Source organism: Wolffia australiana, chromosome 11 (genome assembly GCF_029677425.1).
Source record: "Wolffia australiana isolate 7733 chromosome 11, ASM2967742v1".
NCBI lineage: Eukaryota > Viridiplantae > Streptophyta > Magnoliopsida > Alismatales > Araceae > Wolffia > Wolffia australiana.
Window position 1 is genome coordinate 17,344,122 of NC_135845.1, and position 20,879 is coordinate 17,365,000.

Genomic DNA, 20,879 nt, shown 5'->3' on the forward strand with positions numbered 1-20,879 from the left:
CTAAAGTATTTATAATTTTTTTCTTACTTAGACTAGGGTAAGTAAGGGTCAGAACCACAAAGAGCAGGTAATGAAAGAGTAAATTGCAATTGAAATATATTTTAAAATATCTTTTAGGTGATTTTATATTTTTCTGGATTTTAATTATTTTATAAAGAGTAAATCAAAGAAATAGGGGAAAATTAGTCAAAGCTATTTCATAGATGAAATAAATATTTATGTTGTTTATTACAAGTTTCAATAATTTATTATGATTTTATGAATTTTTTGTACATTTTTTCAGGTAACAAATAGGACAAAAAGAACCTTAAGCCCCCTTCCCGTAATGAAATTGTGGCAGAAATGGGTAGCGGACGAAAAATATTGTAACTTCTGCTACATTAAAACTTTGTTAGTGTAGTTTGATGAGTTGGCAAGCATGAAGTGTATTCTATTCTCTAGAATATTTACCAAGAGAAAATGGTGAGGAACATTAAATCAAGCATATAGGATATCACATGAACCTTGTTGCCACTTCCCCAAGAGCCAAGGGGTTTTGTTTCTCCAAGAATCTTGATTACCCTTGAACCCTCTCTTCCGCACTCTTTATAATAAAAATTGATCAATGAAAGCTCATGCACTCGGCCTCTAAAAACAAATTGGGAGTAGAAATCCAATATGAGATACAACACAAAAGGAGAAGAGAGTGAATTGAAGTGCTTTAACTCTCCCAACTATTGGATTTAATTCCAACATTTTTAGGGCCTGGATTACTTGATTTCTAGGTTGAATCCACGTTACCTCCTTCACATATTTGAAAAATAGATTTTTCACATTCAAATTTTGGGGTAGTTCTACAATTCTTGCCTTTAGTTTTTTGGCTTCTCTAATCGATACGGGAGAGGTCGAACATGACCAAGCAGGTGAGATGGAGCAGCTACACGACGACGACTATAGTGTAGATGAGGAGCTCGCGAACGAGTATGAAGAACCCGACGCCCGAATCGGGTACATCCAGATCGTGGAGGCTCGTGCGACCGAGCACCCGCCATGCATCCTGCTGGTCGACGACTCGCCAACGTAACAATTGACTGCCCTAATACTAGTGGGATGTCAATCCCACATCACGAGACACCGCGGGTTAACCCTGCACCTGTCCCACAGAGGACAGACCCGATGGTCAATACGGCTCTCCGAACTTTGATCTTCTACACCTATGTCAATATCCACGACAAAGTGTGTAAGTTGATCATGGACAACAGAAGTTGTATCAACGTTGTCTCCAACACGATGGTTGCCCAACTAGGACTGGCCACCATAGCCCATTTGACTCCTTATGAAGTGTCGTGGATTGAGGCTTTCATCGTCGCTAGTGAAACGTCAATGCCATGTTCCGTTAAAGGTGAGCACTTACAACGAGAGCGCCCTTTATGACGTCTTTCCTGCGAAATAGGAAGTATCATCTTAGGTCGTCCCTGGATATATGACAACGATGTCACCATAGCTGGCAGAACGAACACATGTTCGTTCATTTACCTAGGATGAAAGGTTATATGGTACCCATATACCCCGAAGCGAACAAAGAATAGTGCCACGACCAACCCAGTTGGGTTAGTGGTCGTTAGTCGCCCCATGCATACCCGAGAGCTAGGATCCGCCATCGAAGACACATTGACACGCTCGACCGACTATGTCGCTCACTTGGGCGCCCGCGCCAGCCACCACGCTACTTGCGCCGAAAGCCCCATTGCCCCGGCTGCTTACTCAACAACAACACCTCGCAGTCGGCTGCCTGCGCCCTCTTCTTGGCCATTCGTACCGCCCGCACTGTCTGGCCAGAGCAAGATTGTGTCATCCCGCCATGCTTCATCCAAGTATGTTACATTCCTCGTGCGAATCCCACACTCTTCACCCCAGAAAAGGATGGTATGACGCGCATATGATGCAATCGCCATGCCACTTATGAGACAACGGTCAAGCACCGTTGCCACCATCATCATGTCAAGTACACACACAACTCCCCAGAAACCACCGGGTTAATTCCTTCCAAGATCACCTATGGCCAAATTCCTCGTCGACCCCTCGCCTTAGCACATGTAAATCATCATGGTCTTACATTCGCCTAGCATGTTTTACCCTTGCATCAGCATCATCATGGTAATACCATGAGTCTTAATGCATCGAACAAACAGGTTGTCAAACTTGCATCACCGATCCCGATTGTTCGACGTGGGAGACCAGGTGATGGTGACACTTAGATCGAAGAGTTATTCTCCCGAGTCGGCTACACCGCTACATGTTTGTAGCGTTGGCTCGTTCTCGATCATCCAATGAGTGAGCGACCACACCTACATCGTCAAAATTCCTCATTCGTGGGGAATCAGCTCCACATTTAACGTGTCAGATCTGGCTCCGTATTGAACCCCATCTCTCCCCTCTGACCCAGTCTTTTTAGACCTCTTCGGTGTGAGTGAGTTTGTCGCAACCACTTCCCTGACATTTTCACCTGATTGATATTAGGTAGTCAATTATATACTACAGGAGGTAATTAACTATGCAGGGGATGCGGTATCACAAAGCTTTTTAGTGCGCTCGCAGGGACGTATAGGTGCGGACAACTTGTGGATCATGGAGGATGACTTACAACGTCTATGACTGGATTTTCTTTAGTTGCCACCACAAGGTACTCCAACTCCCGGAGTTGAGTTCTTCTAACCCTGGGAGGATTGATGGAGAGCGCCACCCTGAGATCACCACCACGTCTTCGAAGCCATCATCATCGTCCTCATCGACTCTTGTTGACTCCCGTCCTGGCCGACTGGCACGCCAAGGTTACGATGAAGAAATCTGGGTTTAACACCCCGGGTGAGAAGCACGATCACGCCATCGACTTACTCGAAAGTATTGTTGGCTCGTGCTCGTTTCATTCTCCAATTTATCGTGTTTTTGTATTCATCATCTGTATTGTCATGTTTGGCTGTATCATCATGTTCATGTTTGTCCATATCATTGTGTTTGTATTAGTCCATATCGTCGCATCATTTAATTTCCAAAGTTTATTTTGTTGTAAAAGGGTTCCCCTTGTTGGGTCCCTTGTTGGATTCTTTGTAAATGGCCCATCATGGCCCTATATAAGGCCATGATGGGCACCACACACATTCAGATCTGGTTATTGTGGCAGTTATTTCTTTTGGAACTAGATCTCACGAAGAGAAGATAAGGAGGAGGAGAGGGGGGAGAAGAAGAGGAAGAGGAGAAGAGAAGGAACCTAGAAGGGAAAGAGTACTTCGTTGGCTTCCTCCCTCATGATCGTCGTTCCTGGGTGGAAGCAATCCAACCTCGCTGTAGGATTCTCCCGGGGCCATCTGCATCGCAAGGAGCTATCGACTGGTCGTCGTCCATCACAGGGGTGATCTCCCTTGTCTGCCAACATGGTGTGGGCCTTAGAAGAGTCAATGCGTCCTAAGAAGAACTAGATCACTTAGGTGATGATGGAGGACCATCAAGTTGATTGTGTCCAGACTCTTCGCCAGCCCCTACGTGAAGGCTGAGCCGACGTGAAGAACCAACACTTCCACTATCAAGTTTGAAGCAACAGTCGCATCATCTTGGAGCGTGCCGAGGCTTCTTTGTGTTCTTTTATTTTCATTGTTTTTGGATTGTCGGAGGCCCCTCCTGTGGGAGTACCGGCCTCCTGCGTGTGTTTTCATTTTTTTAATTGTGATGTTGCTTTCTTCTTTAGGGGGAGGAAATCCATAATGGGCTTCTTCTCCCCCTAAAGATCCCATTAAAGGGGAAGCCCAATAGGTTTTTTCCCTTAAAAGGGGGCCCAATTGGGCCTCCCACAACTGCCACTTCCTCTCTATAATAAGAAGGAAGGGTGGACGTGGGAGGCTTAAGGTTATCTTGTTCAAGAAATTCCAGATCTGATTTCCATTTTGGCAGTTATTTTTGGTTGTTCATCACGCTTGTTTCTGATAGAAAGAAGGACTCATTAAAGAGGAAGAAGAAGAAGATTCTCATCTGTTCATTGGTGTTGAACGCCGCTAGTACGTATCAGTATCATTTGTTGAAGAAATCGAGTCATCACTGCGTTGTCTTGTAATCTGTGGAAGAAATGAAGCCTCCTTGGTTCTCTGTTTAATTCTGGAAAATCACCTTGGTGGAAGATTGAGATCAGTTGAATTCATTCTATTGTCTTGGTGCTTGTGAATACTTTGTCACCCATTTCTTCTCAAGAGAGGTAGGATACTTCTATCAGAATTCCATCGGCCATAAAAATTCCTAAAGAATACTCATTGCTTCTTCGTTGGCAGATTTGGATTGGTCTCCACCCTACGACAATCCCTGGAAATTCCTTGTCATGCTGTTTTCCTGGATTTCTCCCTGGTTCATGGTTGATTCAAATCGGAAAGAAAAAAATAGCAGCGCCAAATTGTGAATTTTCTTGTCGGCTTAGCACCTCAAATGGCGATCAGTGATCTGAATCGAACAATTAAAATTGTCCTCTTTATTGCTTACAGTGGTTCAAAGTAAAAAAAAATCAGTGGAGTAATCTCGACACTAATGGTCTGATGGTCTGTATGAACTAATGGTGGTCGAAGAGTCATTCCAAAATCGTTATTTGACCGTCGTGTGATGAATTCGCCCTCCAAATTATTTATACGGTCTTTCGGCAGATACTTTGCACTCCCTGGTTATTTTGCCATCCGTGAAAGCAAATCTTCAAGCTTGAGGCCGATTCGTTCCATAGTCCGTCCATGTATAGTGGTCGAACAACCATGGATTAATCACAACTTTATCACTCCGTTCCGACGTCGTTCCCATTTCTACGCCGAGAACAAATCTGCAAGTGCTCCGAACAGTCTGGGCTCTCCTCTCCATGATCACCATTGGAATTCCTGATCGTGGTCAAAGTCCCACTCGGGTCATTCATTGGTTTTCTGCCGAACACGATTCATCCCAACACTCAGATTCCATTCTGCGGGAAGAATTGCATTTATCCGCTGGATTTTTTCTGCTTGAAAATCTACAGGTCATACTCTTCTCCCCTTTCTCTACACAGTACGATTATCTCTTTCAGTGTCGATCATGATTGCTTGATGCCTCAAAGTGAATTTTAAACGTGGAGTTTACAAATAGCCACTATAGTGATATTAATAGAATTTCTTTGACGGTACTTGATCATTTTGTAATTGTCGACTGTGTGAATATTACTGGATGAAGAACGTCCCCCACCACGTCGGCCCTTTCGATCTGGTTACATGGATCATTGGGAGCTTGATCGTGACTAAACCCGTCTTATGTCGTCCAACTAATCTACATCTCAAGTCATCGACGATCATCGTATTTCTTGTTAAAATTTTCTCTAATCATATACGTTAACTCTCATCATTTAATTGCATTTAGAGTCAACCTTCCGGGTGTAACACAAAGTGTCAATCCCGACCGTCGTGTTACATCAGGTGATTTCAACCTTTTGCCATCGCTGAGGCGATTGTGGAGAGGAACATGAGCTTTGACATCACCAGTTGCCCATATGGAGCCTTGCTCGACAACCCCACCCCCCTACCGCAAGCACGACGTCGCAGGCGTGTCACGGTTCCGGACCCGATTACGATGCAACCTCTACGCTCTGCTCGCCGCATCGTCCTTCGCGGTTTGCAAGTTGCAGGACTACGATGATTGACTACTACACGCAGTTGGCGGGTTCGTCCCATAGTTGATAGTTTCCCCTTGTCATTGACCGCTACTCTGCGACTCTACTGATCTCACAGGTGGCTGACCGATAGTGTGACTTAACAAGCGAACGACGGCCGCATCGTGAATCAACCCTTCGACTTCGTGGCTCAGGCATTCTGCCCCCATCCGAGGTGCTCGTTGATTCTGGTTCTGAGTCATCCTCCTGGTCGTATGACTATCACCTGGCAGGTCGTCCGACTTACCAGGTTCACGTCCGTACGGCTCGCCCACCTCTTCGTGCCTACTGCGCCCATGTCGTCCTTGCGACCACGTCATCCTTGCCACTAGACCTGCCTTGTATCATGCGGTTTCTATTGCCGTCATGCGTGTCCTTGCCGCCATGTTCACTCCGTCCAATGTCATCGATCCTCCTCCTCAATCTTGACGATCTCCGACTATCACTCCAGCGCCGCGGCACTGCCACCAGTAAAGCTTTGCTGGCCCCCCCACTCCCCCCCCCCACCCCCCCTCCAACAACACGCTCTCATCTACCTACCCACACCAGCCCATGCCCGACGAAGATGACAACAACCAATGCCACCACTAACGAGGTATGTTGTTCCCTTGCTCGTCAGTTATATTAAGTCTTCCAGTATACTTTTGGCTGCACTCCACTGTGCTCGGGTTAGTTTAGGTGAGAGAATTTATCAAGAAAATTACGAATTGAGTGAATTCTTTTGTACGGGTTGAGCTCGTCCATTATGTGCAATCTCCAATAGGAAGTCTTCCATTCGACGCCGTAGTCACCATCATCACTCCGATGAGGGTCAGAAGGTCACTGTCACCATCATCGGCCATCCACTTGGACTTTGGAGCTCACGGAATTCCCCCACAAGTCGGGACCTGCATGTACATCCACCTAGGATTCACGTCATTACGTAGTTATATCTCTCCTAGTGAATTGCCCGTCGGACGACGCCATCGACGACATCCGACATCAGAGAAGTTTACTTTACCTGCAAGAATCAAGTGGCGTTAGTCTTAAAAATAAATAATATGTATAATAGAGCTTAGAAAGACAAATCATAAATTTCTCATTTTATCCTTAAATGGTGAATAATGCAAGAGAAAATCTAAACTGAGAGGTAAAAAAATTATAAAAACATAATTTTTTGGTCCAATTTGATGTTACAAATCGATATAATATCATTTAGGCATTCATACTTATCAATATAGTCAATTCTTTCCCCAAGGAGCACTCAATATTTGTCTTTCATGTCTCCTTACTAATGGCTATAGAATTAGTCATATGACTAAGACTAGAAAATACGATTAGAATATTTTGATGTCCTTGTTGAGTATCCTTCGAACAGAAATCTTAAGAACACATGTTTAAACATGGTGATACAAAACTTGATCTAGATTTGTATCAGGAGGAGGTTGGAGGATGAGGCAAGGTAGAAGTTCCCGAGGTAGGAGAGTCGAAACGAGAATGATAGGAGGAGTTGAACAGATGGGGACAGGGATCGACCGGGGACGAGCCACCTGATGACGCGGTGAAATGTTGACGATCACGGGGACGGGGATCGCCAGAGACTATAAGGGAACCGAATGGCAGGGTAGGGATCTGATTGGAGGGGAGCCGGCTGAAGATCCGGTGAGAGGATCACGGGGGTAGGGGATCGCTGGACGGTCAAGGGGACGGGACCGAGATGAGGAGGATCGAGATAGTGAGCCAAGAGGCCAAACGTACCTTCATTCTTGACTGCCCCTCTCCAGGGAGGGCTACACGTATTTATAAGAAATGGAAGCAATTACCCTAAACATGAAATGACTAAAATGCCCCAAGTGGGCTAAACTTCCTAAGATACCCCTTGGGGGTATAGGATCATATCAATACTCTTCACATGGCAAGGGAAAAATCTAGTGTATGTTGGATCGATGGAGATATTATATTGATGAATATTAAATGATATTTGAAATGTGTAATTGTCTTGTAGACTACATGTATTTTTAATTTATGGTTCCTCAATATATCTGGATAGGGTGGGATGACACTCTAATTAAGAATACCACTCAAGGCGAAGGTGTAGTGTGACAATGTATATTATTCTCAAGAGGTATATTAGTATCAACAATAGGAGAAAAACTACTGGATAGAGATGTCATACACTACTCATAAGGAGATGATCCTCTTACCTTTGTATGGATATAATGGTGAGGATACGGGGACATGCCACCATAGTAGGGAATTCTCTTCTCTTGGGGATTGAGTTTACTTTTTTACTAAAGACTATATTGCTAGTGGATCATGCTTGAGTTTCTCACACATTGGATTAGGAGGTAAATTCATAGTTTCCCCTTGAGTAATCATAGGAAGGATAGGAAGCTATCACGACTTCTAGTGTCATTCTCCCTTTAAGAGTTGCACTGGGTAGTTGAATGAATAAATATTGAGAAATCATCACAATCTCGCCCTTGGAATTCGTGTGAACTAAATTCTAAGTAGTTAGTACCCTGGGTCTTTTGAGAAAGTGACCAAGTTTTTCTTTGCAACCCATTCTGATGACAAACATAAAGCTTAATTTATGATACCTTCATCCTTATAGAATCGTTCAATTTCATTGTTGATGATTTATACTCATTGTTATTGCAAATTAATTTGATTTTAACATAATTTTTTTTATAAGATTAGGCTTTAAAATCACAAAAATGATTCATATCATCCATGAGGGCAAAGAACCAACAAAAAACCAAGTAATTTAGATAGAGTGGAAGGCCTCCATACATCACAACGGACTAAGTCAAGCACATGTTCTGCCTAATTTATGCAAGGGGAGTTATTATTTCATGTGTGCTTAGCCAATTGACAAATACATACAAGTTTTCCATATTTATGTTGTCCTACAATTTTTGAAACATATCATTCATAATAAAAAATTAAAGATAGTTGATGGAAATATATGTGACCGACAAGCCAATTACACATTCCATATCTCGTCCCATATTCATTATAGTGCATGTGTGATACTTTTAATGAAGCCCATGAATATATTATTAGAGTTAGTGAATTATTCTAAGATTGTAGTGTGGAGATCATTAGTCTTTAATCATGTGTTCTAAATATTGTTATTTGAAGGTGATAAGATCTCGATGTAGCTCATACGAAATCGATTAGTAAAGATCTCAATTGTTCCCAAATTCACTAGTAGAGTAGGAGAGACGAGAGAGAGGAAGGAGAGAGATTCCCGGGGTGGAGAGGGGAAGAAACGGGAAGGGTTGCCGAGGAGAGTCGCCGCAGGCCGGATCTAGGGGGAGAGGAGCGTCAACCTGCGAGAGCAATGGAGATATGAGGATGAGGAGAGAAGGAGCAGGGCTAAGTTGGCAGGAGGGTAAACTCACTTGTGGATGCCTGCCTCTTGTCGTGCCGGTGCTCCTCCTTAAGTAGGGGAAGAGGCATCGTGGGCCAGTGCTAGCTTGTCGGGCCCGAGTCCAGTCCGCTAATGGACATAGACCTTATGGTGGATCATATCAATACTCCCCCCTATCTTGAGCAGCTTGTCCTCAAGCTGGAACGAGGGGAACTGAGTGCGAAGGGTCAAGGCGAGTTCCCATGAAGCTTCTGAATCTGGGAGGCCATCCCAGTGTGTGAGCTCTTGGTAGCCCGTCGTCGTGGGACGAAAAGCAGTAATCTTGGAGGGGAAAACGTTACAGGTACAGTCTTTGGTGAGGATAGGTGGTAGCGCCTAGGGAGGCATGGTGGTTGGAGGTGCCTTTTTGAGTTGGGAAACGTGAAAGACAGGATGGATCCGTGCGTCGTCTGGAAGCCCAAGGCAGTACGCAACTAGTCCGAAGCGTTGGAGGATGGGGTAGGGCCAAAGTAGCGAGGCGAGAGCTTCTCAAAGGGTCGCTTGGCCAGCGATTGGAGGCACCAGGGTCGTAGCGTGAGATAGACAGAATCTTCCACTTGATACTCCACGTGCCGGCGATGCTTATCGGCTTGGGTCTTCATAGTTGCCTTGACCCGGTCTAGGTGTTGGCGGAGCAAATCCAGGTGAGCATCCCGGTCCCGAAGAAAGCAGTCAACGTCATTGACGGGGAGGCCGATGAGCCGTAGCGAAGAAGGGCAAGGGGAGGCCGCCCATAAACCACCTCAAAGGAAGTCATGTTGATGGCCGAGTGGTGTGAGGTGTTATAACTGAATTCCGCCCAATGTAACCATTGGCTCCAACGACGTGATTGATCTCCTGCAAAACAATGGAGGTAAGTTTCTAGCCCGCAGTTGACCACCTTGTTCTGCCCATCTGTCTCGGGGTGGTAGGCGGAGTTATGATAGAGCTTGATGCCTTGGAGGGCGTGGAGCTCATGCCAGAAACTGCTCATGAAGACGATGCCACGATCGAAAATGATGAGGGTCGGGGTCCCATGTAGCTTGACGACCTCTCGTGTGAATTTTTCGGCTACGTCTTTGGCAGAGAAGGGGTGGTGGAGACCCAGGAAGTGTGCATACTTGCTAAGGTAGTCCACCACCATGAGGACAGAGTTGACGTTTTTGGATTTGGGCAGCCCTTCTACAAAGTCCATGGAGATGTCTTCTTAGATCCGCACCGGGGTGGGGAGCGGTTGGAGGAGGCCGGCGGGGCTAAATTGGATGTCTTGTATTGCTAACGCACGTGACAGTTGTTGACGAAAGTCTTGATGTCTTGCTTCATGTCGGACCAAAAGAACTGTTGCAAAGTACGTTTGTATGTCTTGAGGAAGCCCCCATGGCCTCCCATGGGTGACGCGTGGAATTCTCGGAGGATGACTGGAATGAAGGTGGAGTTCTTGGAGAGCACCACCCTGCCATCATAGAGCAACATGTCATTCAAGGTGTGAAAGCAAGGTAGAGCCCCGTGGCCTGCTTGGATGTTGCGGATGATGGACGAAAGTTTTGGGTCCCCCAAAACTTCCCGCCGGATCTCTTGGAGGTCCCTCCAGTGGGGCAATGAGATGGCAAGCTTGTCTTCCAATGGGAGGTGGGAGAGAGCGTCCACAACTATGTTTGTTTGGCTGGCTTTGTATTGGATTGAAAATTAGTAGCTGAGAAGCTTGGAGAGCCAGCGATTGTAGTCCCCTTGCACCTCCCTTTGCTCTAAGAGATGCTTGAGGCTTTGTTGGTCCGTGCGAATGATGAAAGGCTGAAAAAGCAAATAACGGCACCACTTTCGAACTGCGAGGATGATGGCCATCAATTCTCGCTCATAGGCAGAGCGAGCGCGAGCGGTGGGGGGAAGCACTTAGCTGAAGAAGGCCACCGGCCGTTGGTGTTGCATGAGCACGCCCCCCACTCCCGTTCTCAAGGCATCTGTCTCCAACACAAATTCAGTAGAAAAAGTCACGTAAAATGAGGACCGGAGCAGTGGAGAGAGTGTGCTTCAACTGCTCAAAGGCTGTGTGCGCCTCAGGTGACCACCCAAATTTCCCCTTTCTTAGGAGGCGAGTGAGGGGCCAGGCAATGGCGGTGAATCCCCCCACCAACCGCCGATAGTACCTAGCCAACCCTCAAAGGTCCCGGAGGGTGGTTGGTGACGACCATTCATGAACGGCCTGCATTTTTTCACCGTCCGTGGCAGCGCCCGCCCCTGACACCCAATGCCCCAGGTACTCGAGCTGCGTTTGGAGGAAGAAGCACTTTTGGGGATTGACATAGAGGGCATGTGTGGCGAGCATCTGCATCACTTGTGTAAGGTGGTCGACATGTTCGGTGTGGCTGTTGCTGTAGATCAAAATATCTTCAAAGAAAACCAATATGCACCTTCGGAGTAGTGATTGGAAGATGAGATTCATCAATGCTTGGAAGGTGGCCAGCGTGTTGGAGAGTCCGAACGGCATAACCACATACTCATAGTGGCCCAAATGAGTCCGAAAGGCCATCTTGTCAATATCGTCTTTGTGCATCCAAATTTGGTGGTACCCCGACTTGAGGTCTAATTTGGAGAAGTAACACATACCGTGGAGTTCCTCGAGGAGTTCATCCACCACCGAAATCGGGAACCGGTTTGGTACGGTGATCTTGTTCAAAGCACGGTAGTCGATGCAAAAGCGCCAACCATCATCCTTCTTATGCACCAACAACGCTGAACTGGAGTAGGGGTTGTGCGAGGGTCGAATGAGGTCGGTCGTGAGCTGCTCTCGTATAAGGTGTTCCAGCTCATTCTTCTAATAGTGGGAGTAGCGATATGCACGGGAATGCACCTGTCCTGTACCTAGAAGGAGGGTGATGGGGTGATCCAAGGAGCAATGTGGAGGAAGCCCCCTGGGGTGGTTGAAAACTCTAGGGAAGCATTTATTCATGAGCATCTTGACGTCGGATGATGGAAGGGAGGGTGCCCCGGGCTGGAAGGGGAGACATACATAACATTCAGCATGCCGAGAGCTCGAACAGGCTGATGGCACGCTCCGTGTGAACGACTGTTGCTGGGATCCCCCTCCAAGGTGTGCCACGCGCCGTCGACCTGAAGTTTCAGGAGGAAAAGACCCCAGTGCGCCTCCGTCCACCCCAAGGTGTGCAGCCACGGATAGCCTAGGATGACGTCGGTGCTGAGGTTGGCCACCGATAACAGCGTAACGACTGCTGTGTAGCCTTGGAGCACCACCAGAGTTAGTTCATTTCTTCGTGCGTGTACTCGGCGTGTAATATATATACCTCCTCCCCGATGAGGTATAGATATTTCCTACGCGCATGTGTAGATATCAACTACCTCCCCGAGGTAGTTGTTATCTTTTCTGCACGCGTATATGCACTCGCGTTAATTATTTTATAATAAAATAATTAACCATAAAGCGCACCCGGAGGCGTGAGTGTATGCTCGCACATGCACGCGCGTGTGATATGGATCACGCGCCACGCATGCTCGGGTGAGAGATTTCACGCACATACGTGCACTCCTGTGTGTGCATGAGGGGCTCCTTGACCCCCTGATTGGGGTCTTGGGGAATCCTGTGCATTGAACTTTGTTTAGACAAACAGCGCCTAAAACTGGACTTTTTGGCTTTGATGATACAAACATCGTTTGGGGTCTACAAGTCCCATTTTGAGAGGGGTTTCGCTATTGCGCGTCGTGCATGTGCACGCGAGTAGATGCCTTGCCCCTCTGAGAGCCGTTCCCTTTCTTGTATTGGGCATGACTGCTTTTCTCGTTGGAACTGCAAACCCCAAGACTTCAAAACTCTAGAACTGTAGAGCAACCGAATTCCTGACTAAAAAATACACTTATTAGGTATAGATTATAGGGGTAAGCTTTATGAGAACAGAAAATAAGTGTGTTCTCAGCCCTGGTACCCCACGTATCATACGAAGGCAAGATCAGTTTTGTAAGAAAAAATTAGCCCTTAGAACCAAGATTTTAGACATAGTTATAACAACTGTCTAAAATCAGCCATTTTACTAATATATTTGTAAGAAATTAGCCATTTTTCTAAAATGGTGTATGTGAGTTAGAGTTAATGGTAATAAGTTTAAATATATTATATTATAAAATTATAAATTATAAATGAGAGAACAAGGATTGGCTGTGAGGGTTCACCGATTGAGAAATCCTAAGCTCAGTACTTGGAGGCTTGACCGATTGAGAACTCCTCAGCAAAGTCCAAGGAGGCTTCGCCGATTGAGAACTCCTCAGCAAAGTCCAAGGAGGCTTCGCCGATTGAGAACTCCTCATCTCACTCCAAGGAGGCTTCATCAATTGAGAACACCTCAGCCAAAAGGCAATGGAGGCATCGCCAATTAAGAATAATCTTGACACTGGTTTGATTATTCTTCAACGACCCAGGTTCTGAGGTCACGAAGAAAATAAAAGCCCCATTACTTCGTAACGCTCGCTCACTCGCGTCTTCATCTTAATCTTCCCCGCTTCTGCGCCTCAAAACAAAGGTTCTTATTTTCTTCATTCGCATATTGTTCATTGACTTCGTAACCTTTCATCGTTTATTTCATTCACGCTGCGCCCCTTTCTTAACGGATAACCTTCTTCTTTCTTCTTCATCGATTCATTGACTTCTTAGAAGATGAATCTTCACTTCGTAACCCGCTCGTTCGCCCCTCAGAACCTAAAGTCGGAACCTCACCTAACGAGCGAAGTCGCCGAAGCGAGTCTAACAAACTTTTAACGCTACTACGCATCCTTACTTTTACTACGGTGGTTGGTAGGTTTGGGTATAGCAGGACTTGAACCTGCGACCATTAGGTTAAAAGCCCAATGCTCTACCAACTGAGCTATACACCCAACTTTGAATTACGGATTGGTGCGGAAAATAAAAGGTGTTTTACTACCTTTTCTTCTCGTCATATCACAAGGGCGCGGCTCTGTATGAGGCTCGTACTGCGGAGCAAGTCTGGTCATCTTTCCAGAATAAAAAAGAAAAAAGAGCTAAATACAGTAGCTCTCACTGACAACTAGAGAAGGTGAGGTCGTCTTTCTTTCCGGCCACCGTACGGTTCGACCGAACAATGTTCTATGGTTTGTTTGACGGTCTTTGTTGGCGAGAGCACTCTTTTTTCTTTGTCCTGGTCCTACCCATGAGGTTATGAAAGAAAGAATGAATCTATGCTCTCTTCCATTCTAAGGTTCTGCAAAGTAGCTGGCCAGCGATCGCTCAACTGTTCGAGCGCAGTGTAGTGTAAGTGGAGATTTGACGACGAAACAGGTCGAGGTTCTGTTAAGAACTGGCGTTTTCTTGAAGAACCTGAGTGAGAACGAGAAAAGGGTTCCATCCTTTGACCTTTACTTTACAGATACATCCAAACCCTCAAATGAGGCGCGAGGAGCGTGAAGATTAAGATGAAGACGCGACTGATGGAGCACCGAAGGTTACGAAGTTCTTGCAGAACGTTATGAAATAAGAACTGAAAGAAAGTCAATTTCTTTTTTTTTGGGGGAGCGAATGAATAAGAAGGTTCAGAATGAACAATGAATAGCTGAGTCTACTAAACTAAAAGAGGTTCTGATTTAGAAGAAGTGGTGATTATGATTAGAGGACACCTGGTTCACTTCTAATGTGACACGTTCCCTCTCTTCTAAAAAGAATCAGTCGGCTAGAGAGCGGTCTGGGCGCTGGGCGCTCCTCTACTGACCGAACCCTCAGTTCGGAGGTCTTCGCGTCAACATGTTACGAGTTTCTTTGTTCCATTACTTTACTTAGATAGGAATTGGGCAAGGCGCGAGTGAGCGGGAGCAGAAGGGTCACGAAGAAAAGAAGTGCGCCTAGCTCTTTCTTATTGATTTTAGAAGTCTATAGATAGATGTCCAATTTATAGTGGTCGTGGAACCAACCAACGTTTCGTCTGACCTGACCTCTTACTCTTTCTTCCCGACCTATTTGACTTAACTTGACTTCGTAACCTTTCAGAACCTTATTTTAGTATCCCGAGATTGAAGAGATCGAATTATTCCCGGGAACACACGAAACAAAGATATGAACTGGGTAAATGGAAATGGAAAAGAGATGTTGGAAATTCCTCAAAAGAAGAAGCTTTTTCTAGATCCATATGATCTACTAAAGTAGATCGATATTGCCCATATAATGAAAGTAGATCTTGGTCCATGGAGTCCCAAGAAGGTAGGAACTCCGACCTGTCCGATGCTTCTTCGGTCAAATACGAGATACAAGTAGGACCCGCACTATGAGCAAGCTGTGCGAAAAACCGCTTCTTTTTTCCGGTTCTTGGTCGAAATGAGCCAGGAAACCATGGATTTTTTAGTTTTCGCCATTGGTTATTGGTCGAGCCACTGGAATGAAATGAGATAGGAATCTCTGGAGATCTTTCCTCTCCACTTACTCGTAACAGGGTTTCCCTCTGTATTCTACTTCTTGGGGTCATTTACTTCGTAACCTTCGTTGATTAGCTTCTTCGTTTCTTCGTTATTCCTCGTCGGAACCTTGATTGTTTGTTGATTCCTCTTCTCCACGTTACTTTTTCGGGCATAGCAACAATGAGACCGCTGATCATATAAAAAGATATGCGGGACCTTTATCGTTTGGGTGACTCACCAACCAGCTGTGATCGATAACAGAATGATACCAATAAAAGGTTACGAAGTAAATGAGTTCTCCATTGAACCCACCGTTACGAAGTAAATGAATTCCATCATGGGTGTGCACCTCCTTCCGAGGCAGGAGCCGGCCTCCCACTCTCTTATTTATGCTGCATTTATTAGCTTAGCGGGTGGATCGTGCAATAACTTCGTGATAGCAGAACCTTTCTCATACGTATTTATTTCATAACCTTTCGAGATCCGGTCCATCATAAACTCATGAATGCTGAACCTTTGGATAACCTTCGGAACCTGATTTATTTCTTTGACTTCTTTATGTAAACATAACGTTACCTTCTTTCAGAACGATAAGTGACTTCTGTTATCTTGACTTCTTGAAGAACGATAACCGCTCCCGCTCCTCGCGCTTCACAAAACTTTCGGTTATGTAATAATTATTTTTCCTATTCAAAAGCCCAAAGTCTCTGTGTTTTCACGTCGAGAATTCTTTGCAGATGAAGAGATGTCAAAGGGGCTTATTACTTAAAAATCAAAATCCTCCTACACTACATCTATCTTAGGTTCCGAAGGCGCGACGCGCAACTTTAGGAGCGGATAAAGCACTTCGAATTGTTGATTCATCACCGTAAACCAATAGTTCATTATCTAATAGATCTTTCTGTTCTAATACTCTATCCGAGAGTTTTCAGTATTTATTTATCAATAACCTATCTAACGGAAGGCTATTGGATCAAATGACAAAGACATTGTTTAGAAACTTTTCCCGGATGAAACATTCATGTAACAGGAAAAATCTTTCCCATTCCTTAGCTCGATATGTGGCCATGAAAAAGAGATTAAGGGGGCGGGTGGACATTTTGTTTTTTTTTCTGATAAATGATTAGCGCTACGCGCCTTAGCTCCATGGAACAATATGCTACTGCTGAAGCATGGAAGAATTTTCATCTTAGATTAAAACACTATGTATGGATGATATAAACTGCCTAAACAATAATGATTTACTTCGTAACCCTCACTATATAAAAAAATTTCCATTAATGAAACCAGGTTATGAAATAAATACGCATGTCAGATGATGTTGTGTTGCTATCTGCTCCAATAACGAATCATTGGTTTAACTGAATCATTAAAGAAAATAGATAGACCTTTCTCTTCGTCTCAGGTCGATGGATCTTCTCAATTGGAAGATCTCCCATATGGATAATACACATTCCAGTTGACTGAGCCTAATTCTAATTGTTATGTTCCGAAGCAAAGATATCCGCGGGGGCCAGTTCGGCCTATTCAGATATGAACGACCAAGAGAAGAGGTACTGGATTCTCTTTCGGATAGGTTACGAAATAAAGGAGAAGGAAGACTGGAATGCAGAGGTCTGTCTATTCTCTAATTCACCCGACCCGATAGTCTCCGTTTTGGGAACGTCCAGTGCCAAAGTAACTGAATGGGCAAGTCGCCAATTTTATCTGAAAGTAAGATAACTCTTTGTTGGATCACATAAAACGAAGGCGCTACTGATTGATTTAGTACTGGTATAGTAGTACAACAGAATGTTACCCGGGGCCCCCTCCGGGGTTATTTGGCAAGCCCCTTATGTAAACATAATCTACTAAAGAAGCTAAGTTACACAAGTAGTGAGTTTTAGAGTAACCGGCAGGTTCTGATTTACCAGAAGCGTTGGCGACCTAAAGTATTGTTACGCAAGACGGCCTCGATTCAGTATTTCAATAGAACAAACAAGCCCACTAATAACTTAGATAGTGGCCCTTACACTTTGGTGTAGTTGACCCTACCTATTGACTCAAGGCTTGTCTGACTCAAGTTCGGAAACTTAGAACCCTTCCGTAGTGGGATGTAGGCTTCAGTGGTTTTGGTACTTTTTCACCACTAGTTATGATTTAGTAACCTACGCCGGCAGGTCAGTAGTTTAAGCGAACACTAGAAAGAACTCAGCGAACGCTTGCGCTATGTTAGCTTTTTTCAGTTGAAGTCGCGTAGCGCCAATTGATAGCTGATAGAGCAGATAGAGTGCGGAGCCCCGAGTCTAAGCGAGCAAAGCCATTAGTTTCTACTGTCGTACTCACAGTACCAAAGGTTCTGATTTCTCAGAACAGAAACTTTCTTATAGTTAGGGTGGGTTACTTTTGAATCGACAGTAGTTACGAAAGGGGGAAATAGCTCAGTTGGTTAGAGTGCTGGTCTGTCACGCCAGAAGTCGTGGGTTCGAACCCCGTTTTCCCCGCCCAACCCATTTGGTCTTCACTGGAAGCTTAGCATTCAATACAAATATCTTTCTCCCCACCCAAGTAAAATTCCCCGCTCTAAACTCGCGCCTCACCGCAGACACAGAATGAGTGGAGATTCATTTATAAAAAAAAAATTAGAAATATAATAACCTTGCTTATTTATTACTAGCGACTTTAGGCGCGGAAGCGGGGAAGATTAAGATGAAGACGCGACTGATGGAGCGGCGAAGAAAAAGTCTATGACGACGCGGGGCCAAAAAAGTCAAATTAGGTTCTGAAAGAATGCCAGTCTACAAGAAGCTGGCAGAGCTTTAGCCATTGGACCACATGCTAACTAAACAGTTACCCTTTTCTTGTTCGTTCTTCGAATTACGCTAGTGGTTCGACTTTAGGTTACGAAGTCAAGAGATACTACTTAAGTCTTCCCATTCATTCCTAGCTCTTATCCCTAAGAATTAAGGGAACCAAGTAACCTATACGAGAGTGAAGAAGACATTTCCAACAATCAACTTCCCACTGATTTTTTATGTCCCGACGATTCTGCTAGTTTAGAAAGTAAGTCGAAAGAAGGACAGGGGTCGCTAGGTTCTGAAATAATTGACTTCGTAACTTTCATTCAGAAAACATAAAATCTCCCCAAACCTACAGTCAGTTAAAAGCCAACCGCTCTACCACTGAGCTACTGAGGAACTACAGGTGATTCGATCTCATAAAGTGCAACTCCCGTTCTCAACCCACGAACAGAGTCCGAATTCATTGACTTCGTAACCTTTGTAACTCCCGAACTTCTTCGTAGTGGCTCCGTTCCATGCTTATAAGGTTCTGCATGAACGGCTCTATTTCATTATATGAAATCTATATCCCAATTCCATTATGTAAACATAATCTTTGGTATCATTGACAAGTAATTTATGGTCTTTTTCTTTCTATATATTATTTTATTTATATATGAAAGTTAAGAAAGAATATATATTAAAGTTAAGAAAGAATCATATAATAATCGAGAAAAAAATGGTTAATTCTTTTTTTTAATCTTTCTTTACTTTTATTTTGACTTTTCTTTCTTTCAGAACGTTCTTCAAGAACGTATTCTTTACTTCGCTCCGTCGCTTCTGCTCATTCGCACGCTCCTAAGCGCTCACTCGTAAACGCTCCTAATGTCGCGCCCGCTCACTCGCGCCTTCATCTTAATATATTCAGCGCTTCCGCGCCTGAATCTTATTATATTCACCGCTTCTGCGCCTGAATCTTAATATTCACGCTCGTCTTCATCTTCACGCTCGTCGCGCCTGAATCTTCTGTGTGGTTAAAAAAAAGTGAAATATGAAGGTTCCTAAGGAACGATGATGCGGTACTAACCAATGCAACCGGGAAACCTTATCTCAATCTGAACTGGCATCCGAAGCTAGGAGGGAATGGCGGTACGCAAGCGCCTTGTATTGCTTGGATTAGGTGACGAAGTCAGGGCTTACACCATAACATAACTCGTTGATCTGATCTTCTATGCCGTCGATAGAGAGAGCTTCGGATCGAATGGAATCTCATCTCTAGAGGCTGCATCTTTATCTAGTTCCGCGCAATCCATGCAAATCCATTTGGTTCTTAAATCATTTTTTTGTTCGCTCCCGCTCACTCGCGCCTTATCTATAACACGTCTCACTTTTGTCGGTATCGATCTGACATGAATGCTGGTGATGCTAAACCGATTGCGCCGAATAAGCCGGCCCGCCCCTGCCTCTGTTACTGTCTATTCCGATGCCGGCCCGCTCCTGTTGCATTTGTATATAGCTATTAATAAACACTCGTATTCTTTCTGTAAGAAGAGGCTTTCCTTACCTCAGCAGCTGGCACCTTTATCTGAGCTTGGTTCCGTTTCCCGATCTCGATCCACTAATGGATATGCTTTGGTCTTTCTTATTTCCCAGCTCAATCTGAACTTATAACTCAATGAATGCTGAACGGTTTGGTTCGGCAAGAAAGAACGAAGGTGATGCTAATCACCGAAGGTGATGCCTGGTACGAAGTCCGAAGGTTCCGAAGGGGCGAAGTGAATAAAGAACTGAGGCGCGACGAGCGTGAAGATGAAGTAGAGCGAGCGGCGGGAGCGGAGCGAAGAAGCGACGAAGCGAAGGTTATGTTATTTTTCACATAAAAGAAACGATGAAACGTTACGAAGTCAAAGAAGTCAATGATTATAAAGTAAAACAAAAGAAAAGTTTAGAAGTAAAAGAAAGAATGAAACTCTCCCTAGTACGCAAATGCTTTTCTCTTTCGGATTGGTCAAGCAAGGTCCGAGAGGAACAACCTCTATCCTTGCAGAGGGTGCAGTACTCCCGGCTTACACAACAGGGGCCTGTTTATAGTCCTGGTTCCCACTACTTACGAAAGTCATCATTAGGTACGCTCGCTATATTGGTATGTTCACAGAGAGCAATGATTTTAGAACCGAATGTTCTGGTTACGAAGTCAATTCAGATGAAGATGAATGAAGAATTAAAAAACAAAAAAAGAATCTTAAATTTTTTAAATGGAACAAACTTCCTTTCCTAAATCTTAGCTCTTCTCTTTATTATTCTTCTACTGTTACTTTACTGGGCCGGAAGATGTGAGCCGTGTCGTGTCCGGGTCGTACGCCTGGAACAAGATTTCGTACAATTTCGGCGATTAAAAATCTTTTTATTGCAGAACCTTTCTTTCCACTTCCGTTGTTCAGGTTCTGAGGTCACGTTACAAAGTCAATTCATAATATGCGAATGAAGAATTCACAAAATAATTTGAAGTCCCGGCCCGCTTTTTTCCCACTAACCAATTACGACCATCGAACAAACTTGGTTGACGAACATGGTTTATGCGCTGCTAATGTAGCGGCTTGTCGAGCATTTGACAAACTCACACCATCCATTTCAAATGGGATTTGTCCCGTGGACACGAGCAATC

General features: G+C 44.6%; 2 non-coding genes across 2 annotated transcripts; one reads left to right on the top strand and one right to left on the bottom strand.

Moving 5' to 3' along the window:
- Positions 1 to 13,855: 13,855 nt before the first annotated feature.
- On the bottom strand, positions 13,856 to 13,928 carry TRNAK-UUU (transfer RNA lysine (anticodon UUU)). The gene has a single exon. It is a non-coding gene; the product is annotated as a tRNA-Lys (tRNA).
- A 3,936-nt stretch (positions 13,929 to 17,864) lies between these two features.
- TRNAD-GUC (transfer RNA aspartic acid (anticodon GUC)) lies at positions 17,865 to 17,938 on the top strand. Its single transcript has one exon. It is a non-coding gene; the product is annotated as a tRNA-Asp (tRNA).
- The last annotated feature ends 2,941 nt before the right edge of the window (positions 17,939 to 20,879 follow it).